A 25,955-nucleotide genomic window follows, 5' to 3' on the forward strand; every position below is an offset into this window, starting at 1 on the left:
GGCAAGTTGTACCCCCTAAAGATGTGAGGAAACATATTCTTAACATAATTCATTCAGGTCATCCTGGGCAAGGAATGTCAAAACGAAGGTTGAGAATCTTTTTGGTGGCCTGGAGTAGATTCAGAAGTTGAAGCTTTGGTAAAAAATTGTCAAATTTGTTTAAACAGTGATAAATCTAAAGTGGTACGTCAACCCCCATTGGAGTGTACAAAATTTCCATCAAGACCATGGGAGAAATTAGCTATGGACTTTATAGGACCAGTGAATAAGTTGGGGCTAAGAGATAGGTTCATTCTAGTTTTGGTAGATTACTACTCTAAATGGTTCACGATAGTGTTGCAGGGATTCTGCTTATACACAGAACTATGCGTAGAACCCCAGGACCTCAGTGAGTTGTGGTGTACCAGAAACTCACCTCAGAACCCAGAACCCAGTATCCGGCTAGCATAAGTGTCCCATTCGTTATCCGAGATTTAGCTCGGAGGTCCTAATGAAAAGACAACCCAGAACACGCGACTCAGTACATACTCAGGAATGGTGGGAATCGGAAATACCTGTTCGTATATTATTCTCACATCAGTCCACAACAAGAATCAACAGAGACACGGTGAAAATAAAAAGAGTTTATTTTTATAGACCACGTGTCCTAATATGCAGAACTTTGGCTAATACAAGCAGACAAATGATTAAAATCAAAACCATCAACATAGTTACAATTCCATAGAATATAAAAGGGGTGATCATGTTATAATGACAGTGGATACTACCACTTTCCCTTTACTAAGAAGCTAATATTATTATTAGTCTAACAGAAGGTCTCTTAGGCTTGAATAGGGGACCCCATACCTCAAAGATCAGCTTAGTGAAATCACATCACAGGAGCATCAGGAGTCCTCTCACAGGAAGGCTCGTCTTCGGTCTGAATAATAAACATGATGTCCGTGATATTAAAAGCACCAACTTTCAGGTATGTGCAGCTGCTCGTGTGTTATGACTAAATAGTGGGTCGATCAACCTAGAGTGGAAAACATGCATTGTCTAACAACTCAGACTGTTTGTCACATCGTGTGCAGACCAAGGTCGCTTCGCAGAGCTCGGGATGGTAACAACAGATTGCTCTCGTGTGAGGCAAAACTCGAGTCAGCAGTTCGTTTAAGCAATAACATGTGAACGCAGTGTCGTGTGCCAAAGCAGCAAGATGGCTTTCTAACTTCTGACGTGGTTATGCTAACTTAACAATGTATGTACGTATTAAGGGAGTCCTTACTACATGCCCCCTTGATCGAAGCACTACTTAGTATGCAAGAAAAGAGAGAACGCAGAGTGCAAGCGCGTCAGAGCAGAACAAGGCGTATCCAATTTAAAAAGGAACTGGTCAGTTCAGGCAAAGTTCAAACAGAAAAAACCAAAAAAAAAAAATAAAGAGAGAAAAAACAAAAAACCTCAAACGTGCCGTGGGGGGTGAAAAAGGAAAAAACGCCTCACCGGGCTGAAGTGCAGACGTACAGGGACAGTTCAAGACACGTGAGGAAAACACAGTGGACGAAAGTTCACTCAATCCATGAAAGTATATGCAGCATACGTGGCCACAGCCTCCAGCAGAAAATCATTGGCACGGCCACTGAAGGTTTCAGCCATCCAGTTAAGTAAAGAAAAGGAACATACGTGTTCTTCTATCAGCGGAGCCTCTAGCACCATCAGAGGGCAACCAGCGTGTACTTCCAAATAACTCATATTCAAGAAGTCATATGCCGCTCTCACGATGTCCCAATTACCCAGGATACCATGCGCCGCACCGCAGGCCATAATCCGAACACCAGAACAGGCAGACTCGTGAGACACTAAGGGCTTCATCAGTCGATCAAAATCCGGGTCCGGAGGCACCATGTTGGTTAAGCACAAATCCATAGGCCATTCAAAGGGACAATCTAGGCAGTGGAAGACAGGTTGCACACAGGTGAAGTAGGAATACCGGAAGGATAATCCATATGCCAGGCTCAAAGTCGCCAACGGCAGGACACCATAGTAATCAAGCATCCTGTCACGAAGAAGCTGCAGACGGGACAGGCTGACGTGTGGCACAGAAAGAGCAGCCATTCCGCAAGATGAAAAGTAAAAGTAGCACACCTGCCACTAGAGCCAGAATTAACGGGACACCTCCAAAGACGCTGGAGAAAATAGAATGAAAAAATGCCGGAATCACACCAAAAATAGTTTGGAAAGAGGTCACGAGGCCCGAGCCCACAAGCTTAATAAAATGAGCCAGGCCAGTCGTGGACGAGGCATTGAAAATTGTTTGGATCAAAGCTCCAAAATGCAGGGGGAGGTCAGTGTTCAAAAGCGCCTGTACCTCGGTGCGCGTATTTGGTACGTGAAGGACAAATGTTTCCCGGGAGGAAGTCAATGGCACCTCCTTTTGGGACAATAGCGCTCTTATTCTGCTCATCTTGTCGAACTCTGCTTTCAAGGTTGGAATTGAAGGCCAGATAGAAGCATCCAGCCTCCCATGCGGGGGTGGAAACAGGACGTTATTGCAGCAGACAACCCTCTGTGTTACAGTTACTATATACGGGATCCCTACTAACATCCCGCAGCAAGCTTCATTGTTTAAAATTAAATAACTACCGTTTGCAAGCAGCGTGAAAGATGGCGTAATCACCAGTACCGGGATACCTTTGAGGACGCAGGCCAAATTCGGCGCGTGCACATTACAAGCACCGTGCAATTGAATGTGCCTACACACAACAGAATGATCAGGTGACGTTGTACATTCTTCACCCTTCAGATAAACCTCAGTACCGTCCCTTGTACATCTATACGTAAAGGGGAGGGACCAGACTTCATGTATGAAAGCGGTACCCAGCTGTTCATATCTACCCAGAGCATAGTGTTTCATACAAGAGGTAAACTTAAAAAGCGCAAACGGTAGACTTATCAATCCGTGTAAGAGCCACACAGCGGAATCGACTTCCGCAACAGAAAAAGGTAACGGCTCCAATTTCTCAATATGGAGCAAGGAATATGTAGCATCCTTCATGGACATAAACTGCTGTTTGTCAGTAAGGTTAAAGGGAAGAAATAACGATGTTGTATTCAGATAGTCCCAAGGGACCTTCCCTGCCTTCAATGTTTGTAATGTCCATGCAAACTGCATAACAGAACGCAACTGGATTTGACCATGAGACAACACAGACATATCATCCTGCACAATATCCACAATTGAAGATACAATATTATCTAATGTATAAATGCGAGAAGAAAGAGTGTTAATGCTGTTATCAATAACCGCTAATACTTTTTCCATATTAGCCTGATCAATAGCTCTCAATCTTGAAGCTGCCTCAATTTGCGACAGTTTCCATACTTCGTTGTAAATAGCATACGCCCATCTCTTGGATCTGCCACCCACAGGACCTTTAACAAAATCATTCAAATCTATTTTGTCATGTAACTTTGATAAATGAACTTTGACAGATGCCAAGGTGGAATGTCGCAGCCAGGACTGACATAATTTCCCCACAGAGTATGTAGTTACTGTATGTGACGACTCAAACCGGGGGTCCACGCGATCTGGAGTATACCCCGGTTTCAGTCCTAGAAAACGACGTTGACAGGTATCAGAACTGCTTTGCCAAATTAACCATCCCTCACTATTAAATTTCGAAATATTGAAAGACGAATTGGAAACCAATAACTGCAAAGCAGGAAGGGACAGATCTGTGTGATTATACCAATTTGGGTAAGCACCCAGATCCGGCACAGAAGGTGAATTTAGTTTTTTAGAAGTGGCCAATCCGAAACAGGTGGTTTGGAAGATGGTTGCATTTAAAAACAACATATGATTTGGTACTAGACAGGCACGGTGTAAAGCTTCAGTTCCCCGAACCTGCCACGGTTTGGAACCCCAAACCGACTTAAGATCAATAGTAGCCTTCCATAGATCATAACCTTTGATTGACAACTCATCCATAAAGGACTTAGAATATAGCAATTTGGTGTGTGTCAGTCTAACCTTGGAGGCAGACTCAGGCTTAACTTTAAAATAGAAGGATGCCGGGGCCGAAACACTGAAATCAGTAAAATAAGTAAACTTATCAACTAATGTGTGTGAACTGCCAAACGAGGGGGTGGGACAATGTTCCCACTGGGTAAAATTTACAAAATTTCTAAACGAATTCGATTTATGCAGGAAGTGATTGCCATAATGTTGAAAACAATACTGTTCCGCATAATTAGCCGCATTTTCATACAAATCCTCAGCATCAAAGGCGGCATAATATTTCAAATCTGAAAACAGTGCTTCAATGGCGTGTACATCCCAATCATCAGAACGTATGTTCTGTTTAACTACATCACCCATAGAAACACGAAATACATTAGGCACATTAATGACCTCTGTAGGCCCATGAATGTGAAATTTAACTGCATCCCATGCGATTCCACCCATGACGGGCCAGGCGGTAATATTCACAAAAGTCTGGTCCCTTTTCATGATGTGGGATGAGGAGTGGGGGGCCAAAGTTCCATTGATAAGTCTAATTGTCGATCTCTCTTTGAGATAATGGCCATCCACCAAACGGAAGAAAACTACAACAAATCCAATGGACATAAACAAAAAAATACCAAAAAGCATCAACCAGATGTATGTCCAAGGAGCTACCAAAAAATGTTTCTTAAACCAGCTCACAAAAACAGCAATGTTTGATGGGGGAGTTGAGGGCAAAGAGTTAGTGTCAAAGGAAAAACGGGACTGGCCAAGTGCTGTAGATTGTAAAACAGGCGAAGGTCCATGTGTAGGATAAGCATACTCCGTCTCATCGGACAAACCACCAGCCGGTGGTATCAGCAAGGGATCAGTAACTGAATGCATCTCGATTGCAACATCAGACAAGGTGGTAGAAGCAGGAACCATCATTGAATTTCTTTGCATTGTCTGGCATGAAACTGCCGGAGTCATACTAAGAAGTATCGGCCACTCGCTGAAGTTTGACATTGTCAATAGAGATGTACCTGTTTTCTTTGCGACCAGGAAGTGGAGGTAAAATGACTGTTCTTGTACCCTGCACTCCAAGCACTGGAACTGGTGCACGATAAGAGGGGCCGAACTCCTTCTTGTTCTCCACCTTCTCACGGACCAGATCACCAACTCGGGGTAGCCAGCCGACTACCGGAATCTGAACCTCAGCTTCAGACGTGGAGGGCAAATGTTCTTTCGAAAGAGAGTCTCTGGCTTCTTGTAGAGTCTGCAAAACAGCACAGTGATCATCTACGTCAAAGGGTGCGGTCGACGCCGCCATGTCTAGACCATCAAGGTCTGGAACAAACATTCCGATTCCGAAGAGCATCATGTACGGGGTCCGCCCACCCAGAGACCTTCTAGGGAGATTATTTAGTGCATGTTGGACGTTATACAAATGGGCTAGCCAGTTCCGGCCCGTGCCTAAAACACGTGCTGTCAATGATTGCTTTAAGTCACGGTTCATTCGCTCCACCACACTATTACCCTCAGGTCGGTAGGGAGACGAAAATTTGACAAGGACCCCCAAATTTTTCATAGCCTCCTTGTAAGCCTTAGAGGCGAACGCAGGGCCCTGATCAGAATGGAAGGTACCACACGCAAAAGTTCCCACAAAGACACGCAAATCCCTGATGACAGTCCGCGAGTCAGCACTCCTTTGTGGCCATACCCATAGAAAACGTGTGCACGAATCCACTGCAACCAAGATGTACTTGTACGCAGTATCAGAAGAAAAAGGACCGCAGTGATCTAACACAACCAAATGGCTTATTAGAGATGTACAGCTGCGTCTGTGGTGGGCGCGCAACAGTAGAAGGTTTAATCTGTTGGCAAATGTCACAATCAAGAACATAAGCGCGCGCTTGTTTATATAAACCAAACCACCAGTAACGTTGTTGTAACAGAGATATTGTAGCTGACACACCGGCGTGGGCTGACGCCAACTTCTCGTGCGCAGCCAAGATCAGTGCTGGTCTGCAGTCCGCGTTGGGAATTATTCTATCACCAACGTCGTTAATCCTCACTAACGGGACGTTATCAGGACTTAAATGATAAATATACCGAGAGGGAAAACCCTTCGGGTAATCCCCTCCCTTCTCTGTAGCAGCAATAGCTGCCAAGATGTCATCATCAATCTTACTTTTGGATCTTGTAACTGCTGCCACTAAGTATGTAGCCACTGCTGTTTTCGCTGCCTAGTCAGCTAAGCTGTTGCCGACAGCATGGACACCAAGCCGCTGGTGACCAAGAGTGTGAATAACACTTACGAGAGGGAGACGTTCTTTAAAGTCCGCCACTCGAACCCAAAGCGTTTTATGCTTAATTGTGCTACCTTTAGTGTCGCGGTAATCATTCTGAGACCAGAAGTGTAAATTGTCATTGTAGGACTGGACACAGTAGAAGGAGTCACTCACTATAAGAGTAGTGACTCGGGGATCAGCAAACTCCAGTGCAAGCACCAGAGCCCGGAGCTCCGCCAATTGCGCGGTACAATCACCCAATGACTGCGTATGCACTGCATCAGATTGGAATTCACCATTCACGAATGTACCTACGACAATTGCGCAAGCCGCAGAATAAGCGTGCTTCGATCCAATTGCGGGTTGCGCAGACCCGTCAGTGTATATGACACAATGGTATTCTTCGAGCGGGCGCAAAGACAGAGGTGCCGGATGAACGAATTCATACTGCAAGTACTCTTGAGTCTGTAATGAGGCATCAAAGATGTAAGTGACGTCTGGCGACGTCAGTGTTGTGGCCCATTGTATCCACCGTGGATGCAAAGCCTTAGAATTTGGTACACTTGCTTTAGTCACTGCCTCTAAAGCAGGATATGGTGTTACAACCAGAATCTGTTTCCCATGCGACAGTGCGCGTTCCTTGAGGATCGCCATCTGCACAGCAGTCAGAACTTTTTCGACCGTGGAAAAACGTAATTCAGCAGAGGTGTACAAGTGGGATTTGTACGCAATGGGGACTGTGTCGCCCTCATTAAACGTCAAATACGTGAACCCCACGGCGCCCGGTACTATTCTGATTACCAGGTTAGTGCGGTTATCACGTGTCAGCAAGTATTGTGAAGCAAGAAGGTCAGCCTGTAAAGACTGTAAAATAGCAGAGTGTTCTAGCTGCCAGCTAGATTTCGAAAACGAAGGCTGTACCAAGGCGTAAAGCGGCTTGATACGCTGGGCATAATCAGGAATGTACGTACGGCCGAAATTCAGAAAACCCAGCAGAGATTGTAATTTCTTCAGTGTCGTAGGAGCACTTAAGCGTGCACACTTTTCCAGAAAGTGGGGGGCTAACCCCTTACCTTCATTGTTGAGCTCGTAGCCCAAAAACAACACCGTATATTCTGCAATGTGTGACTTCGCAAAATTAAATTTGTAGCCATAGTCAGCAAAACTCACGATAATATTGTCAACCCGAGACAGATGCGGCATCAGCTCATCATCCGTAAGATAGATATCGTCAACATAGGAGTATGCTTCGGGGTCTATTCTTTCTAAAAGAGAAACCACGCGAGCAGAAAAGACGCCAGGGCTATTTTTGTAACCCATGGCTAATCTTGTAAACTGTTTTTGTTTTCCGCCTGAAGTAAACGCTGTCCACTGGCTACTCAGTGTGGACAGGTTGTGGCTAAAAAAGCCATTGGAAATGTCAAGTGTCGTTTTAAATCTCTTACGCACGAGACTGTCGACCAAAGCCGAGCTATGTGTATTTTGTACCGCGCAGGTCCGGCAATGGGAGTTTAGGTGCCGGTAATCCAAAACTAAACGGTACGAGCCGTCAGGCTTCGTTACAGTGAATAAAGGGTTATTCATAGGGGACACACATGTTTCAATAACACCCTGATATTCCAATTGTTCAAGGATTGCCGCGACGTGGGGTCTCGCTTCACGACGCATAGGATATTGAGGTTGAGGCTGGGGCATAGACCGCAATGGAATCTCATGGCAGGGGGACAATCTGTCCCATCCCACCTGAGTACGATACACCGCCGGCGCAAGCGCAAGCGCCCACTCCTCAGCATACACTTCACCTTGGTCCTTAGGCACTGTGTGCGCAAAGGACGGGAGGATTACTTCCTCCCCTCTAGGAGCCTCTAAAATGAAAGCTGGGGGACAATCTGCCTCCGCTAGGAGGATATCATAGGTGGTGGTCAGATTATCCCAAAAAATCCCTTTTATTGTACGTTGTATGTCACCCTCTATTAATAAGACTATTTCATAAAGTCTGTCAGGGGGAGCCACTCTGGTGTCAGCTGTTTCCACAGTAACCGATATATCAGTTGCTGTCACCGCCAGAAATGGACGCAGAGCTTGACGGACTATGGTAATTTCCGCTGCGCTGTCCAGGAGCGTCAGCGCCCATGTCCGGTTCCGAAGCTGTGTCCGCACTATCTGAGGCATACCTTGCCGTCAGAGCCGCCACTTTCTTCTTCTGAAACGGGGGTCTTTGTCGTGCAAATTCGTCCTGCTTGCCTTTACCCTCAGTCTGTCGGGGCTGGTCACGCTGTTGTGGAGCACCCCGACCTTTGCCACCGCCTCCGCCACCGGACTGTGTAGCCGATGTTTCCTGTGAAGAACGAGGAGAGCGCTGTTCAGAAACCTGAAATCTATCAGGAGACTTAATAGCAGCACGATCGCGCAGATCATAAGTGCGTTCACTACTAGACTGTACGGGAGAGGCAGGCCGAGAGCCCTGTTTCTGTTGCTGCTGCTTTCCCTGTTGTTTAACCTGCCATTTTTGTTTAGGAAAAAAGGGCCGTTCGTCCTTACCAGACGTTTCTGCCTTACCCTGCTGTTTTAGATCGGGATTCTTTATTACAGGCTTAACTCCTAAAGAGCTACGACCCAAATCCCGATATGCCTCTGCGATTATTTTCGCAAATTCCTGCGGTTTGTCCTCCTCAGGAACTCGTTTCAGTTCATTACGAACCTGGAAATGCAAAGCATCACCCTTCAGGTTACCAATTATCATGGTAGCCACCAGGTCAAATTGCCCGAGGAGCCGCATCCCTAACTCTATCGCAGACTCCGCACCATGGTTCTCTTGAACGCGTTTGATAACGGAGGGCAGCTGCAACATAGACGGAGTGCCAAAGCACTGCGCGTACGTCGCTGCAAAGACCTTGCCCCAAGTTACACAATCATCAATGTGGGGGACCAAGTCCTTAGGCAAACTAATGGTGAGGATCCTGTGTTTCTCCACAGGAGTAGTATTCGGGTAAACCGCTTCTATTTGGTCAAATTTTTCAGCAAGCCAAAAGGGGAAATCATCCCTAGTTTGGGGGCGCTTGCCCATAACAGAATTAACCATAACAGGACTAATGACCACCGCGTGATGATCAGTAGGCTGTCCCGCAACAGCAGGTGCCCCCGCCTGCATATTGCGCGACACATACTGCACTAACGCCCTATATACCGTAATGAGGGCAGTGTGTAGTACACGCAACTCAGCCACCGTCACCGTGAGGTAACGGGGATGAGGCGTAAATCCGGCTAGTACCGGCCAAGTGGCCCCTGCAATTGATAAAGGGCCCATTCTCGGCGGTATAACCACATGGGGAAGGGCGCCATTAAACCAAATATGGTGCTGCCAAGCAGATATTGGTATTTCCTGTGTCCTATACGGCGTATAGTTCGCCGGCACTGCAGCGGCAGTGTAAGAATGAAAGGTGTCATCATCCCCCACCGCTGGAATCGTCACCCAAGAGTAGAACAACTCATAGGGATGAGCCGCATCGGCTCCCACTACAAAGATGACGTTCATACCAGTGTCCGGTACCCCATACTGCGTCAAATGACGTTTCACAGCCGCACGGCTGTGTGCCGCAATCTCCACCGACATTAGGACAACACACACTTGAAACTATCAGTAGCACAAGGGTTCAATAACCTTTTTAATTATCAAGCTTGAAAGAACCTATATCAATAGACCTAGGTAGGTTTTAAATCCGTCAGACTTGTTATCCGGAAACAAGAATGAGGGTGTTGTGGACAAACGCGAGCACTACTAAGGCGTTTCAACTCATAGACCAAACGTTAGGTGCGCCATGTTGCAGGGATTCTGCTTATACACAGAACTATGCGTAGAACCCCAGGACCTCAGTGAGTTGTGCTGTACCAGAAACTCACCTCAGAACCCAGAACCCAGTATCCGGCTAGCATAAGTGTCCCATTCGTTATCCGAGATTTAGCTCGGAGGTCCTAATGAAAAGACAACCCAGAACACGCGACTCAGTACATACTCAGGAATGGTGGGAATCGGAAATACCTGTTCGTATATTATTCTCACATCAGTCCACAACAAGAATCAACAGAGACACGGTGAAAATAAAAAGAGTTTATTTTTATAGACCACGTGTCCTAATATGCAGTACTTTGGCTAATACAAGCAGACAAATGATTAAAATCAAAACCATCAACATAGTTACAATTCCATAGAATATAAAAGGGGTGATCATGTTATAATGACAGTGGATACTACCACTTTCCCTTTACTAAGAAGCTAATATTATTATTAGTCTAACAGAAGGTCTCTTAGGCTTGAATAGGGGGCCCCATACCTCAAAGATCAGCTTAGTGAAATCACATCACAGGAGCATCAGGAGTCCTCTCACAGGAAGGCTCGTCTTCGGTCTGAATAATAAACATGATGTCCGTGATATTAAAAGCACCAACTTTCAGGTATGTGCAGCTGCTCGTGTGTTATGACTAAATAGTGGGTCGATCAACCTAGAGTGGAAAACATGCATTGTCTAACAACTCAGACTGTTTGTCACATCGTGTGCAGACCAAGGTCGCTTCGCAGAGCTCGGGATGGTAACAACAGATTGCTCTCGTGTGAGGCAAAACTCGAGTCAGCAGTTCGTTTAAGCAATAACATGTGAATGCAGTGTCGTGTGCCAAAGCAGCAAGATGGCTTTCTAACTTCTGACGTGGTTATGCTAACTTAACAATGTATGTACGTATTAAGGGAGTCCTTACTACAATAGGAACAATGGGTGAGATCAATACTGGTAATGTAATAAAATTCCTTGAAGAGATCTTTCTTGAGGAAGGTATACCAGGCAGTATAGTGACCGATAATGGTGTACAATTTGTTTTGAGGGAGATGCAAGAGTATCTTGAAAGAATGAGCATTGTTCATGAAAAAGTGTCTCTTTTTAGACCTCAAGCTAATGGTCTGGTGGAAAGGGTTAACCGTATAATAATGGAGAACATTCAGTTATCCCTTGCGAATGGTTTGTCATGGAGGGAGGAGTTGCAAAAAATGATGTGGGCACATAGGATTACTCCTCATTCTAGCACTGGGATAACTCCTTTTGTATCCCTTAAAGGAAGAGAACCAGGGAAAAAGGAGTGTCCTGTTTGGTTATGTAAGAAGGATAAGATATGGGTTGATCGTGAGGAAGTGTTGAAGAAAGTTGAAGCGGGTCAAAAGAAGATGGAAGATACGTATAATTGTAGAAAGGGAGTAAAGCATATGACGTTGCAAGTTGGTGATTGGGTTGTGGTGCGGAAGAATGAATGGGTTCGTAAAGGTGAAAGCAAATATATGGGACCTTTAAAGATCAAAAGTATGAAGTCCAATATCGTGATATTGGAAGATGATACGATGTGGAGTGTAGGAAATGTTTGCAAAGTACAAAGACCATAGGATGTTTTCTTGAAACATAAATTGGAAAACAAAAACATTAATTTATGTTTGCAATGTACAAATGTTACAAGATGTTTTCTGGAATATAAATTGGAAATAAGAATGTTAATTTTAATTTGCACTTGTGTAATGTATTTTTAGTAAAAAAAAAAAAAGTTTAATTTTATTAATCTTTCTGTATTCCCATGATAGTCTTTTACACTGTATTTGTTGTTTGTATAAAAGGGAGATATGTAAAGAACTCCAGCCAGGAGATGTCATGGAGCTGTTACCTAGTTACTGGAAGTATGACAGGGGGAGGTTCTAAAGGGACAGTTGAGGAGAGCCATTGGAGATAAAGGAAGCTGCTCTCTGCTGGGATGCTGTTTTATTAATAATTTATTAATAAACCTACAAGAAAACTTCAAAGAAACCTGTGAAGGCTCTTCTTTTCAAGGGGTTAGATTACATTGGTCTCCAGCAGCTGAAGATGAGTTCCAAAAGCTGAAAAAAGCTTTTACTGGGGCTCCTATTTTACATCGCCCAGATCCATCTCAACCCTTTTATGAAGAGTTTGAGTTTATCAATGAAGATCCTCAGTAGCAGAAGGAGGTTTGATTCCAAATGATGTGAGTCTGCCTTTCATGTGTAATCAATGGAAGCAGAAAGTGTAGGACTGGCCATTAACATTATAGATCAGAAGCTGCCTGTTCTGCACAATTTACAAGGAATGTAAAGTGATTCAGCGTCCTTGGGCAAAACCACAGGATTGCTTATTTGGGCAGAGAGTCCTCCTGAATGAGTCTGGTTCAAACTGTGTCACAATATATGCAGAGGGCAAATGGATCAAGAGTGGACGTGGGACGCCTTCCACACTTGACTTCATTTCAAACTCGGAGGCACTGAGTTTCACACCACCTGATTCTTGGCTGGATTCCCAGCCCATTGCTCTGTCAGCATTTATTGAGACTCTTAATGGTATCTGAATTGCTTATTTTGCAGAGATTGGATTACCATTGACTTTTGACAAGAAAAAGTTCCTTGTTCTCTGCCACCTGTCTCAGTCTTTCTCTCTGGGTGTATTTTGGAAATTGTTTCCTCTGAACAAGGATTGGAGGACTCCAATTTGGTTGTGGACTCACCTTTCCACCATTGGATGTGGTCCTCTCGCCACTTCATGTCTCTGACGGCCCAGTCGGAGAGGTAGTGTCCAATCTGGATGCGGATCTGGAAAGGTAGCAGAGAGAAGAGATTGGAGGTTGGTGAGCTGGGGATGACGTTTTGGAGAGTAGGCTGGTAAAGTCTCATCATGCTGGATGTTGGTTTTCTTGCCTGATCAGCAATCATTGACTAACTTTGGCAATAGCCTCTGCACTGGGCCCACTCCCAAACTGCCATACATGTCATTCTTCACATATATTTTCCAATAAGGTTTGCCAACACATGCATGTTTTGTTTCTTGTGGTATATGTTGGCCGCAGTTTATTTTTGCATGACATATACAAATTACTTTTTGCGTTACAGTAGTGTGGTCATAACCTGCTATGACCATGCCATGAACCAACATCACAGGATGTCATAAATCATTTTGGCAAGCTCATAATCTCCTCATAAGCTCATGGATGTGACAGTTCATTAATCCATCCATTTAGCAGTCACAAATCATTTTGGCAGACTTGTAAATCACGTGAAAGATCATAACTCACAATGGCTGACAGGTCATAAATCATTTCTGACATATCACAATCCTGCTCTGTTATCTATCAACCATACTTGTGACATCTCATAGTTTGTTCAGGCCATCATACATGCTATTTTATGGGGTCATAAAGTTCCCTGTTGGTTTTCTCGCTGATTGCATGGGGGGGTGGTTGCCTCTCCCTGGAGTTAGGCCCCAACTCGCTACCTTATTTGTCCTTTTTGTGCCCTGCCAATCGGCAGGTCTGGGCTGCGAATGCCATCTCCGCTTGCTCCCCCCTTTGGGCCTAATCACCCTGCCGTAAGGTATCCCAAGGTGAGTGGCCTTCCTCCTGCACACCGCCCTCCCTACTAACAAATGTACCCCTTCTTAGCCGCCATGCCGTAAGGGAGGCTGCCATCTCCTTGGGGCTACCCCATCCTGTTTGTCATTCCGCTTTCTGCTTGTTCTCTTTTTTTTTTTTTTTTAAAGGTGCAGCCTGCCAGTGCCATGGCTGCCCATGGCTGGCAAGTCTACATGTGTGCACCATGGTATAAGTGCTAAGCCATGAGCATTGATTTACACAATGAGTTACATGCTGGACAGTGTGACTAAACTCAACATGGTATCAGATGTCAAGAGGATCTAGCCTCCCCCACCACCAGTCATTCGTTATTTCAACTCTTTATTCAGAGTTACTGGTTTGCAACAGGTCTGATAGATCTTGAGTTCGCCTTCAAAGTGTCCTTGTCCAACTTACTCTCTTACGAGGTGTTATTTGCCTCGTCATCCTTAATCAGGCAACCATCATGGCGTAAGAACTGCTGAAGATGACACTGGCTTTGTCATGTGCTGAGCTCTTGAATATATTTTATAATGTTAATAGGGATTACAGGCTCTTGCATGTTAGTATGCTCTAGATTTGTGTTCTGCATTAAGTGTTTAAACTAGGGCAAAAATGTGTGCTAGGGTTGAAAATCAGGCCTGAAAATAAATATGTGTTTTCTTGTTTTAGTTTGTGGACAGTTATATAATGGTTTGTGTCCAAACTGTTCTACACTGCTTTAGTAGAATAAAAATGTACCTCTTTTCTGCTGACTTTTGGTAGTAACTGCAGCTAAAAGGTAAGATTTTTCTGTGACATGACAGACTTTGGTTTCTGTAACTGAGAGGTTTAAAAAGTAAAAAGAACTAATGGCTTCCACTGGAAGAATGGTCTTGGGCTGGGTGATGCTGGCGTGGTGTGAGTAGGTATGTACACTTAGCCCAGTTAGGAAGGTGAAGAGAGAAACCACTTGGTGGAAGACATGCTGTCTGTTGTGACCCTTAACTGGGAACCCTCTGATACCAAGGTCTAGTGGGGGTCATTGCATGACTTGGCAACAAACTGAATAATAACAACAATGTAATACCATTAGGCAAAAAGTTAGTTTTTGTCTATCTGGTTACGGCTATCTTTGTGGTCTAAATTTTTTTCACTTTATAATATTCATGAGTTTTTTATAATATAATGTTCAATATATAATTTTTTTTACACATTTCTTTATTAGGTTTTAAACAGGTAGCAACACACAGCTCTGGCAATTACCCGCACAGAAACAGTGATGTTGAAGTCATATAACCGCGGCAGCTAACCTCCCCCTCGATTGTAGAGGGATTGCCCTACATATACAGACATGATCAGCATGTATAAAAACAAAGCATATAAAAACACGCTCTGATAGGGTAAATAATCATGCACTGTAGAGACTCACAACTGCAATAAACAGCAAGTTCTGGATGCCAATACCTCAAGGACCCCTGGGCACACAAAGCGTCTGTGAGGGCCTCCGCTGAAGCCATTCCATTAAGCTATTTGGGGAGTGTCCAGTTTACCGTCCAGTTTAACCCTTCCGCCAGTTCCATGTACCACTGATCCTGGCTATGGCAGCTTAAGGAATTGACTGCCATTCAGTTGGCCTGTAAATGTAAATGTATGTAAATGTATGTGTCTTGTAAAGCGCACTGCTGCCCTGAGGCGTCGTGGCGCTGTAGACCGCTGGGGAACCCGTCCTGGCTATCCCTGTGAGATGGTCCCTCCTGGGTATCTCCAAGGTGAAACCAGGCATCCCCGGCGAATGTGGGGGGCCGTTGTGGAGATGAGGCAAGCTAATGCCCAGAGTTGCCGAGTGTGTTCCTGGTTAGAGTAGGTACCGAGGCGAGAATTATCGAGTCCGTTTTGACCCTGGTCCACAACCCTGCCGCGTCGGGAATTGAACCCTGGTCCCTGGCCGATTCTCTGCTTGCGGATCTGCCGCCTCTAACCAGTGAGCCACACCTCTCCACTGTGGAGAGTCCAAGCCTTTCAAGTTGGTGTCTTATCCCCAAATTCAGTGAAAGCTGATGCACTTGCGCTCAAGGTGGTCTTTCATCTTCGCTTCCATTCATGACATAGACATCGCCTGTTGTACACCCGAGCCCTCGCCTCCTTGCAATTGGGCCAGTGTGATGATATCCAATTGTGCCCTAACCCATTTCAGTAGATCTTCTAGCCAGTGCTTTGTGTTGGGGGAACACACAGGCCTTCTAAGACATCGCTATTTGTCTTTTGAAGAGTACATAGGCTACGTCTATGATCCTGCATAGATATTTGTCCCCTTTTCTGCTGTGGGTGGTACAGTGCAGTCCACTAAATCCCTGTCACTGCTTCCCATGCACGGTGGATCACTGGACAATCCCACACCGTATGATAGAAGCTTGCATCAGGCAGCTGGTACCGATGATGCCCCTGTGAACATAAGCCAAATACGTTTCGGTGTCAAGTAGGTCTGATGCAGGTAGTTGAATTATGTGTATTGGAACACTTGGTTCCTGGAGACCACTTTCACCTGTTGAGTAGCGCACGTCCATTGTTCGTCAGTGAGGTATGTTTGCTGGTTGTTCACCCACCTAGCTCTGATTTCTAGGTCTGTCATGTATTGCTGACTAAGTAGAGCATTGCACACAGCAGTTATGGCGTTTCACATGCCACTGTGGGTGAGTATGGCCTGTAGGGGTGACGTTGTGGGCAGTTCAGAATGCCCTTGCCCCACTGAGTAGTGAACGCATGTTGTTCTGCATTGTACATTAAAAAATGGCTTGCCTGTCTTCAGTATGTGTCACTGCTCTCCTGGAGGGGTTGCAGAATGCCCTCTGTATATAAGCCCTCAGTGAGCAGCACCCCAGCTTCCGCCCATGATCGTACGTCATGTCACAAAATGACATCCTGTGTTTTCGGTTGTAACAACATTGGGAGTGTGACCCTCCGTTGTGTATGATCTGTGTTAACCTTTACATACCACTCACTGCTGCTGTGTTTCCGATGGCAGTGTTGTGGAGGGACCAAGTAATCAGGTAAGAATGCGGTCCCAGTTAAGGACTAGATGGATGTCCAATCTCTCCGCATTTATGACGGTCCTCAGCCAGGGCATCGGACATTGCAGTTGTGCTGTCACATAATACAGTTTGTAATTGGGTGTCCCAAGTCCCCCGTCCAGAAAATGGCACTGCCTTTTGTTTAATACACCCCTTTTTTCACTCTTTCCTCCAGATCAAGTCCGATAGGAGCCTGTGAAGCTTGTTAAAGAACTGTTTACGAAAGAGTATTGTTAGGGCATCAAAGAAATACAATAGTTGAGGTAGTATTAGCATTTTAGCTATTGTCATGCAGCCTAGCTTAGTTTAGTAGCTTGTAGAGAACCTGGTTACTCCGACAGAGTGTCCCCGCGCTAGGAATTCTTCTTCTAGGTCGAGTCCGCCCCCGTCCGAACATACTTTAGCACCAGTCTACCTGGGATGACCTAAAGAACCATGTTTTATTCTTCCTACAGAACAGCACTTCTGAGGGCTGCATCCCAAGATCCAGTGGCAATTGGTTCCAAACTTTTGCTGCCAGAAAGCTAAAAGATCTATCTCCTAAACGTGCCCTATGCATTTTGGCAACTTTCAGCCTTGCAGTGCCTGCAGATCTAAGATCACGACTTGGTCTGTAGGGGGTGAGTAGAGGCAGTAGAAAGCTATGGCCTTTCTAGTTTAGAATTCTGTGACACAAGCACAAAGCTTTAAAAGTCACTCTGTCCAGCACCGGTAACCAGCGTAGTTCCCTCAGGACCATTCCCACCGGGGCTCGCCTTAGGATGTTCAATAGTAGCCGCGCTGCAGCATTCTGTACTCTCTGCAGCATTCTCATACTACTTTTGGTGACCCCTAAGTAGAGAACGTTGCAGTAGTCCAAGCGAGATATAATCGCAGCCTCAAAAATATTTTTTTTGTTGCTGCCAGACGTAGAAGATCTAAGATTTTTCGTAACCTCCTCAGTAGGTCAAAGCATGTGCCGGACAAAACTGATATATGTTACGCAAAAGATGGGGTGTTGTCAAACCATACTCCTAGGTTTTTAATCTTAGATTTGGGAACCGGGGTCAGACCTAGCTCTGACGGCCACCAGATGTGGGACCAAATGGAGGGTTGTTTACCAACAACCATAATGTCAGTTTTGCCTGCATTTAGTCAAAGACAACTGAATTTCATCCAATTGGCCAGGTCGATTAAGCATGCTTTGAGTTTAGGCGCAGCCTCCACATCATTCTGTTCTAGCATGATAATCATCTGAGTGTCATCAACATAAGACACCAGCTTCACCCCGTGTTTTGTGACTATGTCCCCTAGCGGGCGCATGTGGACATTGAATGGCTTTGGGCTAACTGCAGAGCCCTGTGGAACCCCTTGTAACAGGGGTCGGATTTCAGACTTGAAAGGCCGTAGGGGGACTTGGAAGGATCTATCATGAAGGAAATGCTTGATCCATTCCAATGTACGACCTCTGACTTCAGCATCCCACAACCGTTCCAAAAGAAGGATGTGGGATACCGCGTCAAAAGCTGCACTTAGATCCAACAGGATTAGTGCTGCTGTCTTACCTTTGTCCATGGCCATTTTTAGTGCTTCGGAGGCCAAAAATAAGGCGGATTCAGTGCTATACAAGGCTCTGAAACCTGACTGGTTTTCGTGGAGCACATGGTAATCTTCCATAAACTTGGTCAATTGGAGGTTGAGAAATTTTTCTGCTATTTTAGCAAAAAAAGGTAGTGATACTGGTCAAATTGTCTAGAAGTGTCTGGTCCAAGGAGGGCTTCTTCAGTAAAGGGACCACCATCGCATGTTTCCAGTGGCTTGGGACTTGCCCAGAGCTAAAAGATAAATCTGGTGGGGAAGATAGAAATATCCCGAAGGGGAGAGACCAATGGATTGATGCGAGCACCCTGAAAAAACTGCCCTCATTTAAGTCTATATCAGTGTAACATATGTGCACTCCCAAGTATTTAAGTCTTTCAAAGTGCCATGTGAGTCTAGTTGGCATTACATCACCTCTCCAATATTCTGGTACTTGTTTTAGCAGGAAGAAAAAGTCTTTAGTCCAGTTAATTTTAAGATATGATATTTCTCCCAATGGGTCTAACAGGTTCATCAAGGGCGGGAGTGAGGTGTGGACATTGTGCAAGTAAATTAAGGAATCATCCGCGTATAGTGACACTATGTGCCACCTGCCAAAAGGTGGTATGCACAACATATATGCCAGCAGCTTCATGGGGAGAGCAAAAATTGTTTCTTTCTGTCACCTACGCACGTGCACTCTTTTCAAGCGCTTTTATTATGCACAATGGAGCACCCATTATATGTAAATAATGTATATATATGTATATGATCCAACTTCAGTACAATTTTGAATTAGTTTCAATTAATTTCGGTTTCTGTGTGTTGTAATGCCAATATACTCTTCCCTTTATTCAGGAATGATACATTCCCTTCTCTTTTGGATTGGGGTCTCATATCCGCTTGTATGGAGTTAGGATCGGCTCATTTCATTACCATATCCTTAAACTATCAGTCAGGACCAATTGGTGTCTGTATTGGATTGTACCCAGGTCCTACAGCCTATTAAGTTACACCATTGTTTTGTAATGGGTTATCACACTCTAGGGCAGGAGAGATCAGTTGTCCACTTTGCTCCCTCACAAAGTGTGTGGTCACACCCAGACACATCACAACTTTCCTTTTCCTCAATATGCCAAGATATGTGAAATCCTGCACTGGGGCTAAGCTCTTTAATCTGCAGAACTCATCAAATTTATCCAATCGGTTCAGCAGCCCACTTGGTGTCTGAGACCAGTAAATTGTCATTGGCAAATCACAGGGTTGCAATCGTAGGGGCCTATTTATGGAAAAGTCACACCGTTCAGCAAGTGACCTTGCTGCACTGCACTGTGTGACAGGAAAAGGGCAGAACGTAGACACCCTTGCGCCATGGTGAAAGGGAGCCTGCGTTGCATGCAGGATTTTATCTGTGCAAGAAAGGCCACCTTCCTGCACAAAAACAATCATGGGAGGCATAAATATAGAAATGGGAAGAACAGAGGATAAATAGAGATATTTGTCCTCGTTACACCTCCAATGCGAAGGTGTAACATTTTGGTGTATCTCCAGCTTTTTTAGTTCTTGTAAATCTGGGAGTATGTCAACATCCATGAAAGTTGCATGTGAACACCCACGCAACATCCATGGAACGCCGTCCCAGGGCAGAGTAACGCAATGCAGCGATTTGCACTGCGTTGCGCTACTCCAGATTTTTAGAGCCACTCAGAACCATGCAAAGTGGCTTTGCGTGGCTTCAAAAATGTCTTAAGATTTGTGTCGCTCTTGTACCATGTTGCGTGGTGCACGAGTAATGCATAAGGCCCCTTAGCCCCTTCTGGCATTAGGGCATCATTTGTACATGCACTGTGTATTACACTTCGTTGATATACAAGGAAAAGCCAAGGGCGCCCTTGAGGAACCTTGGTGGAAGCCTTGGTTTACACAAGAGGGCTCTGTGGCTTTCCCGTCCGATCCACATCGAACCATGACAAATGTTCCTTTGTGGATCCCTAGCATGTTATTGAAAAGATCATATGAAATACCCAGAGCATGTAATGAACTCTAAATCAAGTGGATGAGGTCCACAACCACCACAAAAAAAGGCACTTTCCTCAGGATGTTATCAAGTAGTTTTACCTGGAGGTCATTTCATGGATCATTTCTAGACGCCGTCTAGTGTGAAGGCACAAGCTGAGCTCCCAGTGAGGGTGCTATTGAAGGGGCTCCATTTACAATTGGATTACTCCCAAGCTGAAGGTATTTGCCTCACATGAGAGGTTCGGATTCCTTCGGATTTATGCAGGTCACCTGCTAGTTTATGATGTCCGGGGCCAAGCTCTCTTTTTATATTTTAATTACCTGTAGAATCTTATTCAAGGTAAACAGTTCTAGTTGTGGAGGTTCACATAGTAGCAATATAAGGAAAGGAGCGGTCCCTGCCTGCAGGGGCGTTGTAAGGCATAAGAAAAGTGGAAAATTGCCCAGGGTGCCCACCATCCAAGGACCCCCTGGGAAAGTTAACTTTCTCTCTAGATCACTTCTGTGTATTTTGTATATTAACCTTTAATATGTAATTCACTATTGTTAGTCAACATAGGGCTTGAATTACAAAAAAAATAGTAATAAAATTCAAAGTTGCTCCAAACAGGGTCCCTCAAAATAAGTCTTACCTAGGGCCCCATAACGCCTAATGTGACACTGCCTGCCTGGTCTCCAGCAGCATAGTGCAAGGATGAAAAGGGTGAAAACCAATCCATCTTCCGTGCTATACATCGCCAACTTTAAAATGTACTTTTTACTGCCATTTGCTATGTTATTCCAGAAGGCTCAGGCATTTTTGGGTCCAAGGGCTCCAAGTCAATCTTCCCCCTGTAATGATCCCATTCTCATTCAGCCTGCTTCTCACTCAGGTGAGTCTTATTGTACTCCCTTTTAGATAGTATGTTTCCTCGGCTATTACTTATTAAAGCTGCCAGAAAAGATTCCTTGGTTTGCTCTAATGGAGGAAGGGATGAGTATCTATTCAGATGGCCTTCGATAGGTGGTGGTTTTGGTAATATGCGGAAGTTTTGTGTGTTGATGTGGTTCTAATGCAGGAATTTCAGTGGGTCCATGGCCATTGTTATAAAATTCATTATTAAGGGTAGTATGGCTCCTGAATCTATATGGTCCCACTTCAGTCTTCTCCCGTTGCCGGATACGCACGCGTTGTGACAAGCATCTGCACAGGTTAGTGGGACATGAAGGCGCATAGATCTTCTTTGTCTATGAAGACACATAGAGAAAGAATTAAGGGCTCGAGATCACTTTCAGGGCCCTCTTTATTGATCATATCAAAATCAAACTTAATCTCTGGCTAGAGTGGTCCGGCTTTATATAATCAATTGTAGTTGTGTAAAGGCTGTTAAATGTTTGGGGTAAGAGAAGGTCTGATTTGGACCTTCTTTTGCAGGCCTGCACATCAAGCGTTAAAGTTAACAAGGCTAGTTACTGTCCTGTCAGACAGCAATTTTTCATATGCCGGCCGACTATGACCGAGATATCCTATGCCTGGTCATCTTCTTTGGACGTAGCAAGATAATCAGTGGTTGGCTCAGATGTGGTGTTGATATCACGGCAACCACTAAAACTGGCCTGTTCTTACCTAATATTTTGGACCATATGTTGAGAATGTTCAGTATAGGTGATTTTATATATATATATATTCACTGAAAAAACCATAGGTTTCACACATGTTATAGTTAGCGGAAATTTTACTGATAAAAAACCAATGAAATTGCCCCGTTATAGTTAGTGCAGGCAACTATAACTCACGCGACCGCAATCCTCTGCTGATGCTAATACTGTATTTAGACACTTATTTGCCCATGTCTTCTTCCATACATTTTTAGCTATACATATATTACAAATATTTTTTTTTCATAAAGACACATATGTCATCAGCAGAAGATTGCGGTCGCGTGAGTTATAGTTGCCTGCACTAACTATAACGGGGGAATTTCATTGGTTTTTTATCAGTAAAATTTCCGCTAACTATAACATGTGTGAAACCTATGGTTTTTTTCAGTGAATTTGCAAGGTTTTTTAAATGCTAATTCCTAACTATAACGTGTGTGAAACCTATGGTTTTTTCAGTGAATTTGTACGTTTTTTTAAATGCTAAGTTACTTTACGCCATTCGTGGCGTGCGCGCCCACTTAACGCAGTTCGTTCTGTGCGCGCACGGTGCGCTTCACGCACCGCGCGCCCACTTTACGCAGTTAGTGCCATGCACGCACGGTGGGCACGCGGTGCGCGTAGCGCACCGCGTGCCCACGTTACGCTAGATGGGCCATGTACGCACGATGCGCTTCGCGCACCGTGCGCACATATGATGCACTTCGTTTTGAAAGGTAATATTTTTATTTTTCGGATATTTTATAAGCCATGCACAAATGGTGCCCTTCGGGCACCATTTGCACACGGGGTGGAGAGAGTGTGGATAATTTTTTTTTTTATTTGTTTTTTTTTTTAAATTTTAGTTTTTTTCAGCTGTGATAAGCCATGCACAATAGGTGGCCTTCGGCCAACAATTGCACACGGGGTGCAGAGAGTGTGGATGATGTTTTTTTTTTTAATTAATTTTTACCGTACGAGTACGGTAAGCGTAATCGGCGAAATTACCGAAAAAATAAAAATTCCGTTTTTGGCCTTGGAGGATCTTTGGGGACTCCCTCAAGATGCCTATGTGTGTGGGAGCTGTCTAAACAGCACCTTTACATGTTTTTGGGCTTTAAATTTTAAAAATCGCTCTCAGTGCGAGAGAGAAAATGGCGGCCGCAGCTTCCTGGTTTCGGCCGATTCGAATGTTTACTAAGATCTAAGAGCCAATCAGAATCGCGCTCGCGCACGCCACCGTACGCGTACGGTAAGCGTACCGTAAGCGCACCGTAAGCTGGCTCAGATATATATATTGATTTAAAGGCTATTTTCTCAGAATCTACTGAACAGATTTACACCAAACCTACAAAAGGCACTTCCTTGACCTGAGGACTACCTCTCTGACAAATTTCTCGTAATTCTGTTCAGCCGTTCGGGCTGTAGCCCTGTCTAAAGGTCCTATGGAAAAATGCATGGGAAAAACGCGTTTTGGGACCCCCCTTTTATCTCAGCCCCCGCTTGACGAAACCCCCCGAGACTTTCAGGGTAGGAGCGTAGCGTAGCGCCCCACCTATTTTGAAAAATTCGCGAGGATTTGTCGACCGGCGCAAAAGTTATTCAAAATAGAATGTTGCGGATTTCCTATGGAAACGTGGTCCTAACTATAACTACCTACTGGCGACCGCCAGTAGGTAATATATATATATATAGCCAAACTCCGAACGGAAGCAGACCCAGGATGCGGTGAAGAATCCAATAATTTATTTAAATATAACAAGCACCAACGCCGCCATTACAGTATATATATATATATATATATTTTTTTTTTAACAATAATTAACAGTTGAGCTTAATTAAATGCCGAAGGTAACTGCTGAATATCTACCCTACCTTTGTCCTTGTTTCCTTCTTTGACATCTGTAATTGAAGGGTAAATGTTTTAATAGATTTTACTGCGGAAGGCCAATAGTCTTTGGTTTGTTGTCGGAATCGGGGGAGACCCCGGTAGTAAAGTAATCGATGTTCCTGAGGGTTTTACTAGGAACAGTGCATTTTTGTGCAATATGGATCGTATTAAGGACTCTCATTCCATATGATCGGCTGGTCTCTAATCTATTGTTGCTGTACAAGTCATAATTTACTTTCATGCTTAGCTCCTCAACTGAAACATTGATATTGGCCTCAATTTTTAACTAAACACCTGCATACTAGTTGTCTGTGAGTGGTTACAGCGCTGGGGGAAGTTCCTGTTTCAGAGATCCTCATCACAAAGGGATACCTTTGGTACCTTCCTGCTTAAATGTCTCAGCCTCTTCTTGTAGGCGTACATGATCTCCCAGCGACCCGTGGCCTCCCAGTAGATTCTTGTTTTCTCTTTGTTACCCATTCCTCTGCATGTTAGGAATTCTACAAAAGGAGATGTTGCTTGAGGTGACTTCATTCATCGCCTCACAAAGTTCCAGAAATGAAGTAAATTGGCTCCATTGAGAACGGGTCCTCCAGAGCATAGGTGGAGGTCAAGTCTACATTCAATTGATTGAAAGGCACCATGGCTCTCCGGTCCTGTAGAGTAAATTGCGCCCCTGAGTGGTGCAGGAGGAAAGATCTGTGCATGCAAGTTAAAGTAAAGTAACTCTTGCAGTATCTGCAAGATGACAACCTGGCCTGGCCTTCTCTCAACAATCTTAAGGTGCCCGTGAGCTGCCTTCCCTGATGTTTCAATGAGGTTCATGGTTAATGTTTCCAGTTTGTACAAACTTTCCGCCTCTGGATCTGTATGTGTATTAAGGCAGTTCCTTTCCCTAGGTATGCAGTCGGAGTCTGATCTAAAACTACAGGTTGATGGTACTGAGGCTGCCAATCAAATGTTGCCCAGATGACAGAGTTCTGTCTCTTCGGTTACCCACCATGGTGTGCCCACACTGCTTTGAGTTGGCTGCCAAGAAGAAAGGAAAAACTTGTTTGTTCATTAGTAAAATGTTTGCTTGTGTTGTATTGCTTTATTTCTGCTTAGGCCATGCCTGGCCTCGTTCTTTTCTTTAGTTTGCACAGCTTCCTCATCTATGGCAAGAATCACCACAAATGAAATGTAAAAGTCTTCAATGGTCAAATGAAAAGATCTATCAAATGCCAATTAAGTTCTCTTAGTTCTGTTGAGTTCTCTAGATTACTTAGATTCAATTCAAATTCAGCTCTGTTCTACTCAGTTGGGTTGCACAGATGGATCCACTCACTCAACTCTCATTCTAACAAGCCTGTAACTCTCATGTAGATGGTGGTGGATGCGGGCACTGTAGACACCTAGCAGCCTTCCCTCTCATCTGATAGCCAACCAAAGGGGCTACTCTGCATGTTCAAGAGTTGGAGGACAGGGGACAGGCACCACCTTCCTTCCTCCACATTACTGTGGGTTATCTGATCACCTTTAAGATGACCATGCCGTCTGCAGCTGGGGCAGCAGTCCGTAAACATCCACACCACCTGCTATATGATCCCCAGCTTTCTGAGTGGGGGAGAATGTTTGAATCATTCAGCATTCCGTCCATCATTTGTTGCAGTTACACTTTTCGCCCTAAGTGGGACGGGTATGCCCAGACGTGGGTCCCTTGCTCACTTTGCCACTGGATTCAAGCTAGTGTGGCTGATGAAGGGTGACATACCCCGAAACCGGTCCCAGGATGCTTGTTTCCGTTCCAGGGAGGACCTGGCTTGGCAGTTTGGTCTGGACTGTTCCCATGAGGCACAGGATCCAGACTGAATTGCATATGGCTGGGTCCAAACTGGGGTAGCATAGTGGGCAAAAGAACAATGGATTTAACGCAGATATCTTGACTAGGGGAGAATGTTTGAATCCTTCAGCATTCCGTCCATCATTTGTCGCAGTTAGACTTTTTGATCCCCAGTTTTCTGACAGCTACCAGACAGTACAGGGAGTGACGCTTCAGTTTTTGTGTCAAGTCAGACCCTGGGGCAGAGATGTTACTTCAGTATTAAGAGGGTAGTGGAACAATCATACTCAACCACTCACAGTTATACCAAGGTGTG

At 44.7% G+C, this 25,955-nt stretch overlaps 1 long non-coding RNA gene across 1 annotated transcript in view; it reads right to left on the minus strand.

The window, feature by feature from the left end:
* Positions 1-25,955, minus strand: part of LOC146869263 (uncharacterized) — a 39,625-nt gene that overhangs the window by 13,132 nt on the left and 538 nt on the right. The window contains exon 2 of the long non-coding RNA XR_014981371.1: positions 12,805-12,889. This is a non-coding gene — a long non-coding RNA (uncharacterized LOC146869263). The remainder of the gene's footprint in view (positions 1-12,804; positions 12,890-25,955) is intronic.

Source organism: Triturus cristatus, chromosome 1_1 (genome assembly GCF_964204655.1).
Source record: "Triturus cristatus chromosome 1_1, aTriCri1.1, whole genome shotgun sequence".
NCBI lineage: Eukaryota > Metazoa > Chordata > Amphibia > Caudata > Salamandridae > Triturus > Triturus cristatus.